The sequence below is a fragment of the Hyaena hyaena genome, unplaced genomic scaffold, assembly GCF_003009895.1.
Source record: "Hyaena hyaena isolate Hyena2069 unplaced genomic scaffold, ASM300989v1 scaffold_1992, whole genome shotgun sequence".
NCBI lineage: Eukaryota > Metazoa > Chordata > Mammalia > Carnivora > Hyaenidae > Hyaena > Hyaena hyaena.
This window is the reverse complement of record NW_024082625.1, coordinates 34,835-58,014: the sequence shown is the minus strand read 5'-3', so window position 1 is coordinate 58,014 and position 23,180 is coordinate 34,835. Positions and strand designations below refer to the sequence as shown.

Below are 23,180 nucleotides of genomic sequence, written 5' to 3'. Positions count from 1 at the left end.
GCTTAGTTTATTCAGGTGACTCCAGTATAATCAGAAGGGTCTTCTTAAAAGAAAAGTAGAAGAGAATCAGAGAAGATGTGGTAATGGAAGCAGAGATGAGAAAGAGAGAGAGAAAGAGTTCTGCTGACTTTGAAGATGGAGGAAGAGATCATGAACCAAGCAAGGCAGGTGGTCTGTAGAAAATGGAATAGGCCAAGAAATGGAGTCTTTTTAGAGCAATGTGGCTCTGCCAACTCTTTTTGAATATCTGACATCCAGAACTGGAGCATAATAAATGTATGTTATTTTAAGCCACCAACTTTGTGGTAATTTGCTACAGCATCCATAGAAAACTAATATGGGGTCCTATTAAAAAATAAGTCTTAAAAAATAATTCCTGGGGTGCCTGGCTGGCTCTGCTGGTTGAGTACCCAACTCTTGATTTCGGCAGAGAATAACTCATTATTTTAATAAATTTCTTTTTTGAATGAAAATAACATGTGCTCATAGCATAAAACTTAGAAAATGAAAAAAATATATATGCAAGAGACTAAGATGACCTACCCATTTAATCCCATCTCCCAGAGAAAGAAGTCTTAACATAGTGTGTTTTATTTTCACTTTTGATCATTGAAGACCGGGAAGGAGGATATTAAAGCTGGCACTAAAAGCACTTTGCCATTCTGAAAGGAACATTTAGTTAATTGTGAAATTATAAGTCATATTTAATTAAGCATTATTTCCTTAGTCCTATGTATAATAGAAATTAGTTTGATAAAAAATAAAAGTATTAAGGGAAGGACCTACCTATTGCTTTCCCATTTATATGGGTCCATTTTCTTATAAAGCCCTGGGCCTGGCGGAGATGGTGTTGCCCACTTTGTTTCACTATCGCCGCTTGTTTTGGGGGCATGACCAGTGTCAGCTGAGAGTCACAGAATCAGTGGGCAGGCTTGACACTAAGCTTTGTTCGTAACAAGCCATGTGACTCACAAGTCCTCTCCTTTTCCTGGGTCTCGGCATGTACATTAAGTGTGTATCAGCTTATCTTCTGGGCCCTTCCAGTGCTAACTTCCTAGGGCCCAACATAAAATGCACCAAGAACTTGTGTTCTTTCCATTTCTGAAAACCTCATTTTGTTTCCAAGGGACTCTAGTGAGGACTCACCTGTTTGCCCAAATCACATAGTGGGTGGATTTCATTTCCAAAGGAGTGAAAGATAATCACAGCTTCTGGGAGAAATGGAAGAGTTTGTGAAGAAAGGTTTACTGCAAGAAATTTATCTGAACCTACAACATTTTTACCTGATTATACACTGGATACATTTTCAGATAACCCTGGAGTCTTCAGGATTTTGTTCAGAGAGTCAAACCGAACTAATGCAGAAGGATTGAATTTAGTGTTAATGCCTCTTCTGCTTATTATAGTCTTTTTAAGCTTACCAGTCTGGGAGTGCAAAAAGGAGCATAAAAGAAAACACACACACACACACACACACACAAATCATAGTGCATTCACCTGGGTTCTGTAACGTGGGGCCTCTCAATGCAGATGGCCGTAAGTTTGTATCTCCCATCCAAAGTCTGAGATGATAGAATTGGAAAACCAAACAGACTTAAGTTGTATCTATATACACAAACTGGGTTTAGCAGGGGATACTGGTGGTGGCAATAAATTAAGCAGTATTTAGAATGGGGTTATAAATATTCAAATGTAGTCATAAATATTCAGGTTCAATAATGTGTCTTGCTGAGTGCACCTCCTCCTTTAAGTGCAGAGGATGACCTGAAAATTAGTGCTAACAGCAAAACCGCTTTATCCTTTGCAGACTTCCTTCTTGAGTCTTTCTTGAGGTAAGAACCGCTCCCCTGGTGTGACAGAGAGTGGATGAGTGTTTTAAAGAGCCATTCAGTTCATTATTTGCAATAATAATGGAAACATTGGGTTGAATAATTTAAAGGTCCAAATGCATTATTCCAAGATCTGAATAGCAACCATTCACATTTGAAACAATCCTGAGCTTTAAAAAAAGTTGTGCCTTGACTGGGTGGATCAGGGCAAGAAAAAAAAAATTGAAGGGATGATAAAGCTATTTGGAAAAACGTTTAGAAATCTGAGAAACATTCTTTAAAGCACAGACCTTTATTACACAAGTAGAAATATCAAGGATATTGCTGTTTGGGAAGAAAATTCTTCATTTCCAGTGTAAGGACTAAATTACATTACTCATTTCATTGTAGTGAAGGCTTGAGAACAGAAGCTCTAGATCAGCACATAAAGATGACTCCTGACTATGGCTGTAATGTACATGCATCTAAGTTCAGGAAAATTACTTATCTTCACTTACCACCCTGTGCAACAGGGCTGTTAGTAGCATATGATGATCTATTCCTGGAAAGTTTTGAGAGACATGAAATGAGATAATAATACATGTGGATCCTGGAAAATAGTAAGGGTACAATAATTAGTTCTTCATATCAGTAGTAGTACTATTTGTAAAATATGTCCTAAGCAATTCTTATGGCGAAGCAGCAAGATAGAATTTGAAGACAGAGTAATACTGAGTAGCTCACAGTTTAATAGAGCAACAGCCATACAATAAATAAGCATTGTAAGGGTGCCTGGGCAGCTCAGTTGGCTTGGAGTCCAGCCTCAGCTCAGATCATGATCTCATGGTTTGTGGGTTTGAGCCCCACATTGAGCTCTATGCTGACAGCTTGGAGTCTGGACCCTGCTTGGGATTCTCTCTCTCTCTCTCTCTCTCTCTCTCTCTTTCTCTTTCTCTTTCTCTTTCCCCCTCCACCACTAGTGCTCTCTCTTTGTCTTTAAAAAATAAATAAATTTTTAAAAATTTAATAAGCATTGTAATATGCTAAGAACTAAGAAACATGGGTAAGGCATTACAAGTGTATGGAAGAGGAATTAAATAATAGCAGATGGCAAATTCAGGAAACACTAAGTAGAATAGGTGATATTTGAGCTTTAATTTGTATAATAAATTAGAATTTTCCTGGAAGAAAATTATTGTAAGTGAGAAGGGTTGGCTTTTGAATCCTAACAGAAGCTGAGTTTACATGTGCTTCAAAGTAATTTAGTGTCTAATTAATGGTGTATGATTTAATTTATCTAGTTCTTAGTATTTATAGTTTGAGGAGGAATATAAAGGCATAAATCTGGAAAGGAGGTGAGCCAGATTTTGAAAGACATCATTTACGAATCTATGTACTTCAGATTTAATCTTAGAGGCAAAAAGTAGCTATCAAAACTTTAGTTGCTTCTACACACACAAACTGGGTTTCTTGTGTTTTAGAAAGATCTTTGTGTTAAAATTATTAAGAATGAATTTTAGGTGAGAAAGATAATATGTAAGGGAATTGCATAGGAGACTATTTCAAGTCCAAGTAAGACACAAGGGAACCTAGATTATCTGAGACTGAGGGTGGTGATGGAGAGAAAATTGTAAATATAAGGGGAAGGAATTTTGATTCTCAGAAAGACATGGAATATGAAAGACATAGAGCTGTCAAGCCTCACCAAATTGATGACTGTAATTTAGACTGTTTTAATTACTGTGCTACCAATCAAGATAGATAGAGTATGCAGTTGGGGGTTAGATGGGGAAGTAGAGACATTGTGTTCTGTTTTAAAAGTGAATGTGAGGTGGTTAGCTTATTACTAAGTGAGGAAGATCAGATGCCAGGTGCAATTATAGCTGAGTGACTGAGTGGGGGAGGACTTGAATGACCATGCTTGTTTAGGGGTCATCTCATTGCAGGAGTTAGATAAAGTGAGGCAGTCATTATACTTAATCAGATATAGACTTGAAAAGAGGGTTCAAGGAACAAACATCTTCTTTATTAAAAGTGAAGACTTCCAATGTTCTACTTGCATTTAACCAAATGAAAAAATACATGGGGGTAGATTATAAACAATTAGTGACTTTGGGGACAGTGTAGGAGTCCCTTGTACTATACTTACAACTATTCTCCAAATTTGAAATTTTATCAAAATGAAAATGTAACAGAAAAAATACCTCCCATAACTGTCAACAGAAACACTACCAAATAATTACTTATGAATGATTTTAAATCTATAATTGCATGTAGAATTGAGCAAATTGACTAGGTTTATAAAACATTTGCCTTTATCAGTCATTTTTATTAGTGTTGCTACTATAAGATTTTAGCTTCAATGTTAACTTCTCTTATAAGGATTAATGAAATTTGACTAGTAATGTGATACTGTGAAATCTCCCAGTCATTTAGAGTTAGTGAGCAAGAGAATTTATTTTCAGTTCAGTCAGTGAATATCAACTAGATTTCTTCATGAAAATGCGGGAAGGAATGGATCCGTTGCATTATCCAAACTGAGGAAGTTCAGTTACGGGAATTCAAGTGTGTGAGTTTGGCACTGTTAGATGAATGTTCATATTAACAGGAGTCAGCTCATTTACAGTCTCTGACTTGGGGCTCTTGCTTAGTAAATGCCACAAACAATGGCAAGCCCATTTTTTTCCTGTAACACTTTTCCATTTCCTTTAGCTTGAGAAAATCTATTGAAGCCCAAGGGCTTGGAGGAACTCCATATTCTTTTCTGTTTTCTTTGGGAGGGTATGTATAGATATGTGTTATTTTGGTTCTGTAGATGTGGTCATAATGTACCAGCCAGAAGGGCTTTTTTATAGGTTTTCCCAAATGACATGAAGGAATTTTCTTATAAGATCAGTTACAATGGAGATAGCTCTTAAAATTGGCAATGTAACAGTGAACTCTGGCATCTGGCCTTTAAGTATAAATATATATTTGAAAAAAATCAACAAAATTAATTTTTAATGAGCAAAAACATCAGAAAAAATAATTTCATTTATACTTACTAATGAGTTTTAAAAGAGTTTAATAATAAAAAATTAATTTGAGTGAAAAAAATTTCATAATTTTCATTGTACCTTACCTTCTTTTTTTTATTTTAATATTTTTATTTATTTCTAGGAGAGAGAGAGAGAGACAGCATGAGCAGGGGAGGGTCAGAGAGAGAGGGAGACACAGACTCTGAAATAGGCTCCAGGCTCTGAGCTGGTAGTCAGCACAGAGCCTGATGCGGGGCTCGAACCCACAAACTGTGAGATCATGAACTAGAACCCATGAACCACGAGATCATGACCTAAGCGAAAGTCGGATGCTTAACCGACTAAGCCACCCAGGCGCCCCTGTACCTTACCTTCATAATAACCTCATCCTTGATATGCTGTAAGATATTATTTTGGGTACAGCTTTTTAAAAATTTTTTAATGTTTATTATTCATTTTTGAGAGACAGAGAATAGTGTGAGAAGAAGAGAGGGACACAGAATCAGAAGCAGGCTCTAGGCTCTAAGTTATCATCAGTACAGACGTCAATGTGGGGCTTGAACCCATGAACTATGAGATCATGACCTGAGCTGAAGTCTGAAGCCCAACTGACTGAGCCACCCAGGCACCCTCTGGGTATAGCTTTTAATGACATTTCGTGGTTGCAAACTTCAACTGTGCTTTCTTCAGCTGGATGATCTTGTGTGAGTTGTGCCAGCATGCTAAGCCTCAGTTTTCCCCAAAAGAAGATAGTAACAATACCTATACTATCAGCTTATTAAATGAGATAAGGCATGTGAAATATTTAGCATGTGTTTAGTTTATTCTAAGTGATCAATATACATTAGCTATTATTATCTTAAAATGAAAGCTTTAACAATTTATCCTTTCTGACTAAATGTATCTTTTATTTTAGTGGCACAAACAATCAAAATAGTCACATTGATTGATGCTCTGAATTTACCCTTTAGTTTTTATTCTCTGGCCAATTTAAGTGAACTCACAGTGTCATTTGTACAATAATCCATTAACTGTATAGTCAGGTTTTGAAAACCATCCTATATGTTCCCTTTCTTAGCCAGCATAGAGAATACAATATTCATGTTTCTCTGTCAGGATTACTCTTTTAGCTAGAACTGAGCACCTGACTACTGTTTGGATGTTTCACAATGAACTTGCTACCTCTATCAACTGTTTCACTTCTACTTAATTCAACAAATAGATCATGCTGTATTTTTAAGTGTTTTTATAAGTGTTTATAAAGGATTATAAAGACACTATCCTCAGGAGTCAGTCTGGTGGGGAAAACAAATGATTCTGGTTTAGTGATGTATGTATCACAATAAAAGTTTGTAAATGGTAAGATGCTAGCAGAGGAAAACAATGAAGTGATCAATTATTTCTAGTAGGTCAGAGAGAGCTGGATTGGGAATGGAGCTTGAGCTGGGTTCTAAAGGATGAGTAGGCACTTAGTTTGGAGTTCCAGGCAGAAGAGCCTATGTAAATATATGAAGGAATGAAATAGAAAACATATGCAGAACAAGAACAAATTATATTTTGGTTTGGTTGCAGTATTAAGTAGGTGAGGGAGAGGAAATAGGAATGGGTGGTGTGGACAGAATAATCTTACGTATCTTGATTATTTCCATTCCCACCATATTTCTTTGTGTGAAATCAGGTTCTCCCTTCTCATTGGGCTTATATGAAAATACACTTTTGTCCATCTGTCCTCTTAACTGTTCCATGTGAAATGATAATGTGTGTATTCCATTATAAGTGATTTCCTTGCATGGAGAGATGAAGGAATGGACATCTCCAAACAACAAAACATTCTTTTCAGAGTGTCTCCTTGCTGATCTCTACATGGGACTTCCATTCATTGCTCTATTATTTCAAGAGCTACAGTGACAGCTCACATAGAATTCTGAGGATTTCTTATCTCCTCCAATGGTGTCAAATCAATTCTTGAGTCTTCCTGACAAACTCTTCTGAAGGGGCTACGAACAGCTCCAGCAGCTGCTTGGCTGCTTGCTCTGACTTTTGGGGAAATCATCCAAAGTTTTCCTACCCCATCCTCTAAGAAGTCTATGAAACAACCCCCTCCCCCATCATATTCCTTGTTGCCTTTAGCTTTTTTTAACCTCTATTTTCCAAGTCAGGTTAAGTTATATTGCAGTAGCTGAGGGCAAGTTCTAAAGTTATCTAGAAGAACCTGCTAAGGAAAATGGTTTCTTGGCAGTGCCCAAATTCACTGCTATAGGATATTTGGCCAAAGCACAGAGTTTATTTTTACATGTCCTTTCTCCATTTGCGGTGAGTAGAGAAACATCTGTAAAAATGCCTGAAATGGTTCTGGGTTCCCCATCTTTCCCCAAGTTGGACAGGCAAACAGGTGTAAATTTGGGGGTTCACTCTTGATTGACAATATCTCAAGTGGGGGGCATGGAATCTGCCTTTTAAAACAGTACCTACCCCACTGTGATTCTTCAGCTTGCTAAAGTTTTAAAATGTCTATATAAAGTGAAAAATCAGAAGCTACTGGACAGTTTTGAAAGTTGCATTTTGAGAAGATGAATGTGCTAGCATGTACAAAATGGATTAGGATAAAAAGAAATCGGGGGCCATGACATATTTAGAAAGTTACTGCATTTCCAAAGCAGGTTATAAGGGCATGAGGACAGATATTAATCTAAGAGTTTAAGTGGATGCGCAGCTCTAAATCATGGTGATAAATAGAGAAGATTGCTGTCTGGGTGTTTGTTTTGATGTGCATGAAAGGTATCCTCTAGCCTACCAAACCCTGGACCATCATTAAGAAATTGTGAAGGGATGGGCATGCGCTACAACTTAAAAGGGCCACATGTTCCCCATAAGTGTTGACAGGAAAGTTGGAACTGAATATGACCATTTAACTTCTCAAAGAAAGACATGCACTGAATTAATAAGATAGAGAAAGCCTCCTCTTGCCATAGTTGTGAATGCAACCAGATGGCCCTCTGAGAAACACTGAAGTGATTTTGCTTTCTTTCTTTCTTTTTTTTTTAACTATCTTATGATTATTCCAAGATGAAAGCTATTACGGGAAAAATCCATAGAGATAGGCGAACAATAAAACCAACAGAGATTGCACAAGAAACAGAAATAAAAATTAGAGTCCCTGTGAAGACAGGCATAAAGGCAGTGTGTAGCTCTGTTCTAGTTATCCAGGTAAATGTAATTTCAGAACAGATTTTCTAGAAGTGACTATTGAGGGGCCAATGCCTTTCATTCTTCAGATGAGAAAACAATAATCCACAGAGGTCAAGGGGCTTTTTTTTTTTTTTTTGGTTTTCTAACTAGTTAATGACAGAGCCACAACAAAAGCATTTTCTCCTGAAGACTTTCTTTCTTCCTTTCATCTGTATCACAAAGTGTTTCCATTTTCTTCAAAACCGATAACATGTCACATTGACATATACATGGGGTTTTACCTTATTGACTCTTTAAAATCAACTTTTTACTCGAATATAGCATAGGTACAGAAAAATAATGTGCAAGTTGTAAGTGTTCTGATTAATGAATTCACAAAATGAACCATATAAAAACAATGCAGTAAAAAAAAAAAAAGAGGGAACATTATCAGTAATTCAAAGTTCCTGCTGTTCTTCCCATTCATCACTATCTACTATATTCTCCCAAAGGTAGTTTTTAACATTTTTAAAACAGATTAATTTTGCTTATTTTTATATCTTAAAGGAATTATACGTTATATATTTTTCTTTTGACTTTTTTTGCCCGACATTATATTCATAAGATTTGTTCCTGAAATATGTAACTGCAGTTCATCATTTTTATTGCTGTTTACTATTTTCATTGTATGGATATTTATGCTGAATAAATTCATGCAATGTATTTATTCATTCTACCGTTGGTGATTACTTAGCTTGTTTCTAGTTTGGGCCTATTAAAAACAATGCTGTTTTGAAATATTTCTATACATGACTTTTATAAATATATATTCTTTATTATTGGTTATATACCTATGAGTGTAATTACTAGATCATAATATATGAACACATTTAACTTCAGTAGATTCTGCCTGTTTGCTGTCAAATTCTTGTATATATGAATGTTTGATTTAAAATCAAGTTAGCCCAACAGAGACGTGGAGGGAATATAGTCTCTGAATAAATATCACTAGAACAGTGAGATACACGTGTTTACTTAAATGAACCTTGATTTCTACCTCACACTGATACAAAAATTAGTGTCAAGTGGATTATAGTTTTAAATATTTAAGTTTAAACAAGACTTCAAAAAGCTAGAGAATATTATCATGTACTATCATGATTGGGGCACAGAAAAAATTTTTATAGTCTAAAGAAAGCATGTTACTGAAGGAAAAGATTGAGTGTAACCACATGAAGAACATCTCTTAAGAAAAGTAAAAGGTAGGGGCGCCTGGGTGGCTTAGTCTTTCAAGCGTCCGACTTTCGCTTAGGTCATGATCTCGCGGTCCGTGGTTCGTGGGTTCGAGCTCCGCGTCGGGGTCCGTGCTGACTGCCAGCTCGGAGCCTGGAGCCTGTTTCAGTCTGTGACTCCCTCTCTCTCTGACCCTCCCCTGCTCACGCTGTCTCTCTCTCTCCTAGAAATAAATAAAAATAATAAAAAATTTAAAAAAAGTAAAACTTAAGCCACCAAAGGAAAGATATTTACAAAACATATAACTGTGGAAGGGTGTGAATCCAAATTATATAAAATCTACAAATCAATAAGGAAGAGAGAACATAAGAAAAATTGGGTCAGATCTGAAGTGGGTACTTTATAAAAGAAGGTATCCTAATAATAAAAACAAAACAAAGCTGGTTCTCTCACACACACTTGATGGAACTGTTAATTGGCCCAACCACTTATAAAACGTTTTTGGTATTATTCACTAAATAGGCACTCATCTGAATCTATACCCAAAAGTAGCAAGTACCCCATGAGATAAGTATACAGATGCTTACACGGCTTTATTTGTAATATCCTCAACATAAAAACAACATGCATGTTTTGCCAATAATAGTACCAATTAATAATTTTGTGTATCTAATGGTAGAGTATTATATAGTAGGGGCTAGCAAACTTTTTTATTTTTCTTTTTTTAAATTTTTTAAGTGTTTGTTTATTTTTGAGAGAGAGACAAATTGAGAGCGGGGAAGAGACACACTGAGAGGGAAACACAGAATCTGAAGCAGGTTCCAGGCTCTGAGCTGTCACCACAGAGCCCAATGCAGGGCTCAAACCCATAAACTGTGATCATGACCTGAGCTGTAGTCAGACACTTAACTGACTGAGCTACCCAGGCACCCCAAGCGAACTTTTTTGTCAGAGGAGTGTGAGAGAGTAGTAATGATAAAGAAGGGGCTTTAGGGTATCATCACTGTTTCTTGACCTGGATGGTGTTTGTCTAGTTTGTTTTGTGACGCCTCATTGAGCTATACGTTTTTTGTGCCCTTTGTTGTAATATGTTTTATTTCACAATGCAAATGGTTTAAAACAAATGCATCAAAAATTTGATTAAAAATCCTTACATTAGAAATAGGGAAATATTGAGGCACTTGGGTGGCTCAGTTGGCTAAGCATCCGACTTGGCCTCAGGTCATGATCTCACAGTTTGTGGGTTCGAGCCCTGCATCGGGCTCTGTGCTGACAGCTCAGAGCCTGGAGCCTGCTTCCATTCTGTGTCTCCCTCTCTCTCTGCCCCTCCTCCACTCATGCTCTGTCTCTGTTTCTCAATAATAAATAAATGTTAAAATTTTTTTTTAAAAAGAAAAAGGGAATATTGTAGGGTATACCCTGAGAAATATGATACGAAGTTAAATTCCCTTGATCTTTTCATAACACCTTGAAAATATCACCATGGTGTTCTTGAAGAAATAATGAGAGGTAAATAGAATTAGGCCTTTGGAGGTGGGAGCTGTGTCTGCAGGACAATGTTCTTAATGATATCACAGCTTGATTTGGACAAGGGGTTAGGAGGGGATGGTTTCTATTTGAAGGGAGATTAAAAATATGCTGGTTTTTCTAGTGCAGTCATATTCAAAATCATAATCCTTCTCTCCATTCTTTAAGGTGATAACTGAGTTTAACAAAGTGGGGAAAATATTAAGTCAGCATCGTCAAATATTCCTTCTTCCACTCTTGGGAGCATTGGATCTGTTCCTAAAGGGCACTGGCATGCCAGATTGCCATCTTCAGGACAGATTAGCCCAAAGCTGGCTCTGAGTGGGAGCAAGAAGATCTGCAGGCACCTAAGCCTGAGGAAAAAGAGGCTTCAGCACCAGAGACTCTTCTTGTGGTGAACTTGTTGAACTTCCATTGCCCTCTGGCCCCTTCAATCACAGTGCCTGGGCATGTTCTCTTTAGTGGCTAGTTTACTAGGACTTTTTACCATCTATCTTCCTCTCCAGATTTCTTCCTGTTGACTGTTTCACGGACAATTGACTCCTTGACTTGCTCTTTTCTCTTCATAGGCTCATCCTTATTGTTTTCATTTTTGTTTACATGGCCTCTGGTCTGGCATGCTTGGCTTCCTGAATCTGGCTCTTCACTTGATCATTTAAATGCTTGTCTCCTCTGACTTACCATGAACTTTGTAGATGAGCATTTGTATGCCTGGGGCAAACGTGAAGTCTGGGCATACTGATTTTATAAGAATCGGCAAAGATAGACAGGGAAGAGGCAAAGAGAAGGAGGAATAGTCAGAAAGGCTCGTGAATAAATCATGAAACAAGTGAAAAAGTACTAAAAAATAAAAAACTTGCTTAGAAACATGATGGAGTTGAGAGTACTCAAGAAGAGTAGCTCCAAGAGATGAAGAGCATGTATTGATTGGAGGACCAAGTATTAGATCACAGAGGACAGTTGTAGAAGAGTAATGCCAAGAAAAAATGTTTAGGGACAAATAATCATGTCTAGGGTAAAGCCCAGCTCCAATTTCTATTAATGGGAAAGAATATACTTTTATTCTAAAACTAAGAGTTGGACTTGGAACCCAGAAAGAAATGGCAGCAAATCCTCAAATGCCAGAGTAAAACATCATCTCATACTGTGTACTAAACTGATTCTAGCATGTTCAGTAATGGTGTTACAACCAATAATAGGGATTGAAGGTGAAGTATGAAATAGTAAGTAGATCAAAATTGTCTATCCATTGGATGCTGTGAGAAGTTTTATTGAAGATAAAGTGAAATGACAGCATATAGACTACTGATATAAAGCCAAAGCAGAGAATCAAATCAAAATCTCTCTGTCGCTATCGACACCCACAGGCCTCATGGAAAATGGTCTTTATCCACTGTCCTATATCAGCACCTGTATGAGTCAACATTCTTGCTTTGTCCCTTTCGCTTTTCCTTTAACAAGTACAGAGCTGTCTACTTAGGTCCTGGGGATGTGCACAACCACAGTAGCAAATGGAGCTTGTGGTCAAATCTGGTGGTACACAGAAAACAAATGAATAATTGATCTATGAATTATGTAAGTCCTACAAAGGGGAAGCACAGCTTGCTAAGAGAGTACATAATTGGAGAACCAGTCTGGACTGGGGATTCAAGGAAAATATCTATAAGGTAGAGATATTTATGCTGAATTCAGCCTACCATAAAACTCTGAACACAGAGAGGTACCTCCTTTTTCTGCCTCTCCTACCACCCCTACTCATCCTGTCCCAAGTCTGGAACATATCCCTTGATTCCTCTTGACAGTAGCCTGGTAACTTTCTTGGAATGGTTGACTTCCCCTAAGGCTCTGAAAAGATTGGAAAGCTGCATGTTTATTCTTTACATATTCTCTGAGATCCCATTATTAACTTTAGACCATCAAATATAGCACATCACAGTGAAGTTGGAACGTTTTGCTGAAAACAAATTGAAGAAAGCTTACAATGCACAATTGTGGGTTTGAGGTACAAGACATCAGGCATTATGAGTTTCAATCATTAATTTGTGGTCTAAATATATATTTTCTTAAGAGCAGCAGCTAATGTAATAAGCAATGAATGCTGAATATTCCTTCTTTGAAGGGTTTATCCAGTTACCATTTTCTGTCTTCAGCACGGTGGTGATTATCCAGCAGGATGGAAGAAACAGCATGTGCAAACTGAGCACAACATACTCCAAGAGTGCCAGGGAGACTCATCTTGGCTGGCATAGTGTGCTGTCTCACTGCAGGGGAGAAAAAGGAGGCAGCCTTTTGTGTTGTGGTTGGGAGACGAGGCTTTTGATGCAGGGACTGGGGTTAAATTCCAACTCTCTTTTCACACTACCAATATGAACTTTGGCAGGTTACTTATCCTTGCCAACCCTTGCCTCAGTTTCTTTATGTGTAAAATAGAGATAAGTATTATGCCATCTCAGGGTTGTTCTGAGAATTTAGTGGGATGCTGTTAAGTGTGACATTTAGCTCAGAACAGGACTATACTAATAAAGAATATTCCTGCTGCAAATGATTAAAATCATCGTCCTCCATTGAGTCTCCACTTTATTCTTTTCTTATAGCAGACTAGTTTCTTCTTTCTGCTGAGAGACACAACACAGGTTCTTCTGGAGGTCATTTTGCCTTTTACTGTGAGTGGTTAAGAGTGGGTTTACATGTCCCTACTTCACCAGTATACAGATCTCCAAAGGGATTTTATTTCTCTACCCTTGGACCGTAAGTCAATACTTACAGCTATGGGATAGGGGATTTTAGATTGGTATCCCGAGAAGAACAACACAGTTGGAAAAGCAGAACTGTGGTCCCCAGGAGGAGCAGGAAGGTATAGCCATAGGGAGAAGAAAGCAGCCAGATTAAGGAGTGATATAAAGTGCCACTGAAAGGTAAATGTTAAACAGATGCCAAGTTTGGCAAGATGGCAGAAACTAATCATAAAGCGAGGAGTTCTTGAGTTAACAAAATTGGGCTGATAAATGACTTCATTAGAAGAGGTAAAGAAGAGAGAAATCCCAGCCAGTGTAGCCGTTCCTGACTCTCATTTCAAAATTCAGAATTTGCCCAAAAAGTAAAGCTGAGAGAGCACATTAATAGAATGATGGTCCTCAAAAATATCTATATCCTGAATCCTCATAACAAGTGTGTATATTTCTTTTATCTAAAAGAGACTTTGCAGCTGTGATTAAGTTAAGGCTCTTGAAATAGGAAGATTATCCTGGATGATGTCTGTGAGCCTAAAGTAATCACAAGGATCTTTATCAGTGAAAGAGGTGGCAGAGAGTGAGAGTCAGTGAAGGAGAGGTGGAAATAAAAGTAGATGAAGAAATGTGACACTGTTGCTGACTTTTGGTGGAAAAAGGGGCCACAGTCCAAGAAATGTCTGTGGCTTCTAAATCTAGAAAAGGCAAGGAAATGATTTCACCAGAGGAGTACAGATCACATCCTCGACACCTTAATTTTAGCTCAGTGATACCCATGTGGGAGTCTGATCTTCAGAACTATAACATAATAATTTTTGTTGTTGTTGTTTTAAGCCACTAAATTTGTGATAATTTGTTAGAGCAGCCACAGGAAACTAATACAGTGTGTATCCATTCTTTCAATCTCTCTGTCTGTTTTCCTGATCTCATTCCCTGGCACTGACCCCAATTTGCTAGGTCTTCACCGTAATTGGTGTGACATTCATTGGCTCATATTTCCCTAGAGAGTGTGACCGCATCTCTGAAAAATAGCTATCACTAAGTGCTCGGGAGAATAAACTACTTTCTTGTGCTGTTTCACTTTCTACACCCACTGGTGAAGGGCTTCTCCTTTTGGTAAGCACATCAAGGTAGAGCCCTGGTTAAAGGCAAGCAAGAGATGGTTTTATATTCTCAGTTCATGTAGCTTGTAAGTTTATTTTGAGCTTTCATGCAAGTCTGTCTAGAGAGATTTCAAATGATAATAGTTTGAATATTTTTGAATCAACTTGAGAAGTTATGATTTCTGTAGTTCCTGGAAACTACTCCTTCCCTTATGGGGGAGGAGTAGATGGTTCCGTGCTGGCAGAGAATGACAGAATCACCACGGGGAAGAGTTGCAGGGCACATGTGAGAACCTTGGGCTCCTCCACACATTCATCCACCTCTAGCAGTTTGCTGTCAGAGCAGTCATTAGATCTCTTTAGGCTTCTGTTCACTGTTTGCACATAACCAGTATATGGAAGTGCACATAACTTGATTGCACATAACTGCCTATTGAAGGCTGACACATGCAATCAGAGCACAAATTAGTTTTCTTTTTTCATTACCCCAATTACTTTGTTGAGGAGATAAGGAGCTACTTATCCTCCTTAATCTAGAGGAAATCTCAGGCAGACCCATACCTTTTCTCATCTTTTAATCCAATGTTCTGCAGTCAGGTAGAGTCACAAAACATACTTATCCCTGAACTCAGAATGTGCAGCACACAGAACAATCAAATGCATTCACAGTTGCAATTCCTTTACTTGCTCCCGCAGCTGAGGTTGCTGCAGAGGGGGGAATAAAGATCTGAGAAGCTTCTTCTTTCTTTCCTTGATTCTTCTCCTCAGACTTGCAATTCAAACCCTCCAAGGTTGAATCTTAGTGAAGAAGGAATGGTGAAGGGACCAGAAAAGTTCTTATGTGGCTGGTATGGCCATGTGGTAGTTTTTTGTTCTCCGAGTTTGGCCACTGTTCAGTGGTGACGTGGCGTTCCCAATAAGGTTTCCAGATAAAGTAGAGGATTCACAGCCAAATTGTAATTCCAGATAAACAGCAGATTTTTAGTTCCCTATGGTCCATGCAATATGTCAGACCTGCCTTTACTAAAATATTGTTGTTTTTCCGAAATTCAAATGTACCTGGTACCTTGTATTTTTATGTGCTAAATCTGACAACTCTCTATGCCCAGGGACTCCCCATTATTACTGGGGACATCTAGCTACAGTTCCTTTGATGTGGGTGATCTTTCCCGTTCTGACAAAAATCCCTTGGATACCTTGCTGAAGTCTGTTTGCCTCTGTGAATGCCTTCTTAGATGAGAGCTAAGACCACCTACTTGACTGTTGTCTTGTGCTTGGCCTACATTTGGTCAGTAAGAAGCAATTATGCAAACTCTGTCCTGGTTAATACTGGGAGTACACGCCCCCAATTTTACTACCTCACCTTTGTTCCTGCTATCCAGGCTGCTAGCCAACTGTCTCCTGCTCTTCGCTTTTCCAGCCCATGGCCAGACACCAGTCCACTGCACTTCTTCATCAGCACCTGATATATCCCTCAGCTCAGAGAGGTTACCCTGCTGTCCATTAGCTAAGCCTGCAGTAGGGACAGATACTTTCCACTGATACCCCTAGAGGCTGGGATTCACAGCAAAGAAACACCTCCTTCCAAAGAAGTGTTCATCACATTCCCTCATTCAGTCTCCAATGACTGAATTCTCTCATTCCCTTATATCTTATAATTCTACTTTTTCCTTTGAAAATGTGCACTATAGTCTGGTAATTCACTGGTGCATCCTGTCTGTCATATCTTCCAACAAAATTTCTAACTCGACATCTTGTCTATGTAAAAGAAGAGATTGGGGTAGATGATCTCTAAAGTCTTTTCTTACACTAGTTTTCTACATTTCTTTGGGACTCAAGTTTCTTCTCCCCTGTCCCAAGTCAATTTTGTCCTCTGAGTTGTTAGGCATCTCATTTCTGCTATACAAATTGGTTCTGATCAAGAGGTTTCATTGTAAATGTTCTTATCAGAATATTAGACTTCTCCTTTGAGTGACTACAAGAGCACCAAGGAAGCACAATTACTCTCGAACAAGTATATGTCTATCAGCAGTGGATGTATCTTTCTAAAAGCTATTTCATAAAAATATAACCCTCCTTAAAATTTTCCAAGGCTCCTCATTGCCTACAAGATTAGGTGTGAAGTCCTTGATAAGACATCCTTACATTCCATAATCTGGTTCTTACTAACCCTCTTACTTTTCCCTTTACCCCTCTTCAACATGTACTCTCTTTTTGGCCATTCTTAGCTACTTAATGTTTCTCAAAAGAGGCTACTTTATGCTCCGTGCCTTGGGTTACTGTGTCCTCTTGCCCTAAATGCCCTTCCTGACTTTGCCCAAGTAGTAAAAGATAGAGTTTTGTTGACATTTTATCATGTCCCTCTTCCAGGGACCTGAAGCACCCTCCTCTGTGATCTTTATTATATCTCACACTTCTGAAATGACTTTGCGGAAGAATGACTGATTAGTACTTACTCTTTTGATTAGAAATCTGCCTCCCTTGTTCAGACTCTAAGTTCTTTGAGGCAGGATCTATATTAGTTTTCTCCACAACCCCAGCAACTAGGTAGTGTCTTGCACATTGCATGTATTTCCTATATGTTGTTCAGAGAGTAAATTAATGATGTGCACAATCCCCTTCCATATGGTTACCTGGGATAGAATACCATGATTATGCAAATGTTGCCTCTGCCCAAACTCTTTGGGGGAATCCCATTTTGAAACTTGGAGCCATTTCAGAGCCACATAAGAAGGCAGTCTTAGTCTTCTATAACTTTTTGTAATTGGATATGAAATAAAATAAAACATACTAGAGTGAAATAAAGAATTAATCCCACCTAGGATGTAAGGATTGACTTATTATGAGATTTAATATCAGCATTAAATAAGATTTGTTTGAAAATGAGTAAATGGCAAAGATGAATATATTTATTCAAAAACAGCATGCCACAATATCTAATGGACTATTGAAAAGACTTTTTTCAATAGAAAGGGCAATCTTTTGTTTTTACAATTACAGAGCTCTGATTTGATGTGCTTTTTTCCCTAAATATTTGAAGTACTGTTTGCATCATATCTCAAAAAATTTAGTCCATTCCCTACTAGATATTATAGGTTCTGTTGCCACCTTAATATTATTATTACCATTTGTTTCTCAGAATAAAGTGATCATGCTTGAGCTTTTATAGAATTTAAAATATTTTATTAATTGATGATCTAAATGTATGTGAGAGGCCCAGTTTACAAATGAATACCCAGGCCATCCATAAAATAGAACTCTAGGGGGCACCCTAGAGTAACTGAATTGGTTAAGCATTGGACTCTGAAATTTGGCTCAGGTCATGATCTCAGGGCCCCACATTAGGCTCCATGCTGTCAGTGTGGCTGTCAGCCAGCTTGGGATTCTCCCTTTCCTCTCTCTGCCCCTCCCCACTGTGCGTGTTAGCTCTCAAAGAGAAGAAAACATAGAATTCTAACCCACAACCTGCAACAACTTGTCTAAGAAACCATCCTCTCATCTATAGTTAACAACCCAGGAAGCCAGCCTGTTTCAAGTCATACTTGTAGGAAGCCAGATTGCTACCTCCAGTAACCAATCAATTACCTAATTTTTGTCCCTGCTACCAATTTAGGACCACACAAAGAAAGCCAATTATATACTCCTAACCAATCACATAGGATTTATCTCCCTTCCCGCATTCTAGTTAGGCTGCCTGCACACTCTCGATTCCACCAGCCTCCAGTCAGGGCATACCTGAAGACTTCTTTTTTCACTGTTAAGTTTTCTCCCTCCTCTGCTGGTCTTGTCACAATGCAAGTAATGATAGCTGATTCTCTCGTTGTATGTATGTCTGAATAAATAGCCTTTGCTTTTTTTATTTGGTTGGTCTTTGCTTATTTCGACAAATGTGACACTAATGCTTATTTTTGTCCTCATTTGGAACATAATAAATAACTCCAAAATTATTCTAGGTTTACCTCCATACACATACTTTTGAGGAAGAGCTAGGTGGAATCATGCCAACAATTTATTGGGCAATTCCTTTATTTTTAGACTACAGACTGTGTTTTGAATTTGGATGGATTCTGATTTAACCTGATAGCTCTTTCCAGTTTCCCTTTATTCTCTTTGCTCCTGATTACCTAGTCACTAATTGCAGTTTTAATTACACTCTGTTCCAAAGATCAGGAATTTTTTTAAGCGAAGAAAAAAAAGTAGTTAATTGCCTGCTTATGAAGGATCCCAAAATATGTTTCATCTTATGAATCAGCACTCCCCAGTTGTTCCTTCTTCACGGCCTATTTGAAAAGTTACTTGATAGATGAGGAAACTATAGTACAGAGTGCTTGACTATGCACACTACCCGTGCTGCTAGATGGAAATTATAGGGGAAAGTGCTGTGCCATGCAATCTTCAAGCAGCAGCAGAATAGAATGTCATTCCGGCTTAATTGTTCCCCTTGGTGGATGGCTTCCCTGGGTTGCTATTTTGGAATCACCCTTGTCTTGACAGTTATGATCATGAGATCTCAGTTAGTCTGCTGACTAACCCTATATATCATATGTTTGATCAAATGAAATGCTCTAAATGCTAGCTGGGTTCAGGGCTCTAGGATGTTTGTTTTAATTACAAATGCTATATGATTTCTTTTTCTTAGAATGTATTAGGAGAAGATGAATATTCACTGTACTAGAATTGGGTGACAGAGTAATGCCTACCATGATGCTCAGGTTATACTTTGATAGGTTTTGGCCTTGTGAATATGATGTGGGCTATAGGAGGCATATTTCATTAAATTAATTTTTTTAATTCATTAAAAAATAAAGTATATATTTCAAGTCAACAAGAATTTTGAAGCTTTGTGTGTCCTTTGCTATATCAGAAGGGACTGAAAAATGTTTACACTCATGTTGAAGAAGAGATGTACATGCAGATGCAGCAAAGACAGAGGACTCTTGTATTTTGTCTTTATGCACCAGCCCCCAACCACTTTTTTAAAACTGTTTATAACATCTATAAGTACTCTCTAGAGCTAAGCGTCTCCATTTCTTGAGATCTTCACAAATTTCTGGCATTTGAGTTTTTCACTGCTCTGACCACAGTGCTCCTTCTGGACAAGGCTCCTTGCTGCAGACTTTTCCATCCTTCCCCTAAATCAAAACTTAAGTCTTTTTCATTCTGATGGGGGCATACCCTTGTGAGTGTGGCTCCAAACCAATTTATACTGAGATGTTTAGGGATCGTCTGAATTTTACCCATTCTACATGAATTTATATTTTAGTAATAGACTCTTGAGAAAGGCCCTGGTCTCTCATCAAGGAGACTTAAATACCTGTAGGAGGCCACAAGTGGAGATGTAAAAAGCTGTTGATAGCCCCTAATATGACACTGCGATGGGCTGTCCAGTTTTCAAGTGCATAGTCCAACCTTGAGAGTGACCTTATAGAGAGCCAAATATGACCCCAGAAAGTTTGAAGGCTTCTTCCTTGAACAATTAGATTGCTATGAAACTCCTAGAATGGCCAGAGTTATGGTTTGATATGCTCTTATTCTCTCTGAGATATTACTTCCTTCTACTCCATCTCCAGGTACTTCTTCAGAAGAGGGTAATTCCTTCTAGGAAGGAACTTCCTGACCGCCCTCATCAGGTGTTAAGGTCTTGTTTATTCTCTGTTCCAAACACATTTAGATAAATATTTGCTCACCCATCCCTAGCAGAGTTCATAACGGAAATCCTGAAGTCTTGGTTGTAGAATCAGGACATAACTTCAGTGTTACTGTTTATAGACCCACCCCTTGTTGAGTCTACAGTGTATACTGTGCTTATCTAGGAGACCAAGAGTAGCTTCCAGATCCTTCTTGCTGTGTTCTTATTCTGTTTTGTACTTGACACTTTCTATTCAGCACCAGATCTGTGGGATACAAACCTTTCTGTCAAGGTAACCATAAGGGGCTCTGAGTCATACAAAACTGAGATCTAATACTGTGTTGGTTTGTTGTTTATCTTTAAAATGGGACTGTAACATCTTCTTTATAGGGTCTCTGTAAGGACTCAAAGCATTATTTGTGTAAAATACATAGTTTTGTATATATGCCCAAAGCTTAGTAAATGATTCTCCTGGCTTTGATTTTTACTTTGGTGTGATGTGTTTGATTCTGAAGACATTTGATGTCAACAAAATATCTTTAAAATATCTGGAATTTCTTGAGGTTATAATATATATAAACAAATTCTATAACTAGATAAAGAATTACTTTTTTTTAGTCATTCTTGAATGACTTAGCATACTTAAATGCTATGATTGAATTTGTAGGTAGTATCCAAAGGGTACCTTTTCTTAAAAAAAAAATGAAGATGTGTTCAGTTTTGAGGGGGAAACAATGAACCACATGATCTGAAGTTTTTCCTCCATGAGCTGTGAATCAGCTAGAGTCAGGAGTGGGTAAATCATAGTTGAAGAAGAAGGAGTTAATGATCTCAGATATCTGAAATTGAAGGAGTTAGGCTTTGGTATCCTGGCCTCTCCTTTCTGCCATGTCCAGTGGCCTCATTGTCTCTCCTTTTCCTTCTTACAAACTCATTAGAAACTGATAATAACCATTATTTAAATACCAGACAGTGCATGTCACTAGTTTTCTCCCCTTGAAAACATTTGCATTTTCAACTTTATGTATAGGAATAGAAGGAAGATTGGTGCCTGATTAAAGGGATTTGAGCCTTTCTCATGTAGGGCAAGAAAATATTTAGAGTGAAAGAGAAGCCCTTTCCTAACTTCTTCAAATTAGCCTCAGTAATGGTCAAATTTTGTTTTTCTTTTCTATAGATGACAATTTTTGAACCTGTCCAATTTAAAAGATAAGCAGATTCATATACAAGCATGGATGCTTTAAAAGTGATGCATGCTAAAAAGACTAAGAATCAATTCTAGGGCAGGTGGCAAATGTAATGTTACATGCAAGTCCAGATATAGAACTGCACAGCTTGTTACTTAGCTCCAATAACTATGAAGTTAGGATAACATTATTAAGTATAAAATATGAAAAAATAAGACAACAAATGTGAATATATTTTAAAAGCACATAACACCTGGTGAGCCTGGGTAGTTCAGTTGATTAAGCAACTGACTCTTGACTTTGGGTCAGGTCATGATCTCGCAGTTTGTGGGTTTGTGCCCCACACCGGGCTCCAAGCTCACAGCACAGAGCCTGCTTGGGATCTGTCTCCTCTCTCTGCTCCTCCCCTGCTTATTCTCTCTCTCTCTCTCCCTCTCAAAATGAATAATTAAACTTAAAAAAAATAAAAGCACATAACACCTATGAGACTGAAGCAATGGAGTTCTTATGAATCACAAACCATTATGTCTACCAGCAGTGTGAATATTTGAGAATATCAGGAACAGTTCTTCTTACTTACCATTTGAAAGTAAGTGAAAAGACAGTAAGCTGGTGTTTTGCTGCAGTAAATACTATTTATTTAGGTAATTTGGGCAGTAAAATTACACAGTCACAATAATTGCTTTAATGACCCACTTGGGGTTTTTTGGCACAAAGAAATTGTTTCCAATAAAAAGGAATTTATTAAATAGAACTCAATATTTTTAGATGAGCCCATTTAGATGAGTTTGTTTACATTTTTTGGATAAATCACAAGAAGAAAATCATAAGAAATGGTGTTGATTTTTGTCAAGGGTAAAGTTGAGACTACTGAAACGATGAATACTGCAGTATGATTAAATTAGATTTCTTGTTTATTTTGATTCTAAGGGCCTTTTGTTAATTTAAGTTCAATATTTTGCCTTGATTGGAATTGTGCTTATGTGGCTATATCTAGTGAATGTGTTTCTAGATATGCATGCAGGTCTTACAAATTTCACCTATATTTGAAAAATGCAGCACTCTCATTTATGTATATTTGTGAGTGTCTGTGGCAATAGGCAAACTTTTTAAAATAATTAGCTTGTGGAATAGAAATGTAATAATATAGTGCATGCTTCAGTAGCACATCTACTAAAATTGAAACGATATAGAGATTAACATGGCCCCCACATAAGGATGATCTGCAAATTCATGAAGCATTCCATATTTAAAAAGAAGAAATGTAAGAATATAAATAGTCATATTAAACTTCTAGCTTTTTTTTCCCTAGACATTTGGCCATTAGCCCTATATATATTCCATGTATCAAAGAGGTGCAAAATTGTGGGAATGTTTTACATTTAAAACAGCAGGTAAGACTTCTTACAAACTTTGGAGTTTTTAAAGACTCTAGTCTGTTATTAGACTGATCTCTCTGCAAGTAACTGTTTACACAAAGAGAGGGTTAATCGTTCACTTATTCAATATGTATTGAGCACATGCTGAGCCCCAGTCCCTGACCATAAGAAATGCAAGGTTTAAGGAAAATGACAAAAAGACAGTGGTTACAGATTAGATCAATGTTCTGTGACATTGTGACATGAGGCACATTATCCAACGATTTTAGGGAGTCAAGAAGAACTTTCAAGAAGCAAAGTTTAAAATGAAAAACACGGAGGAAGAGGACATGAAATCATGGTAAGAGCTTTAGGTAGAAGTTAAAGATTGCAAAGTCTCAGAAGCATGAGAGAGAATGGT

The 23,180-nt window shown here is 37.6% G+C and overlaps 1 non-coding gene across 1 annotated transcript; it reads left to right on the top strand.

Annotated features, from left to right (window-relative positions):
• The first annotated feature begins 22,550 nt into the window (after positions 1-22,550).
• On the top strand, positions 22,551-22,654 carry LOC120227084. Its single transcript, XR_005527170.1, has one exon. It is a non-coding gene; the product is annotated as a U6 spliceosomal RNA (small nuclear RNA).
• Positions 22,655-23,180: the final 526 nt, after the last annotated feature.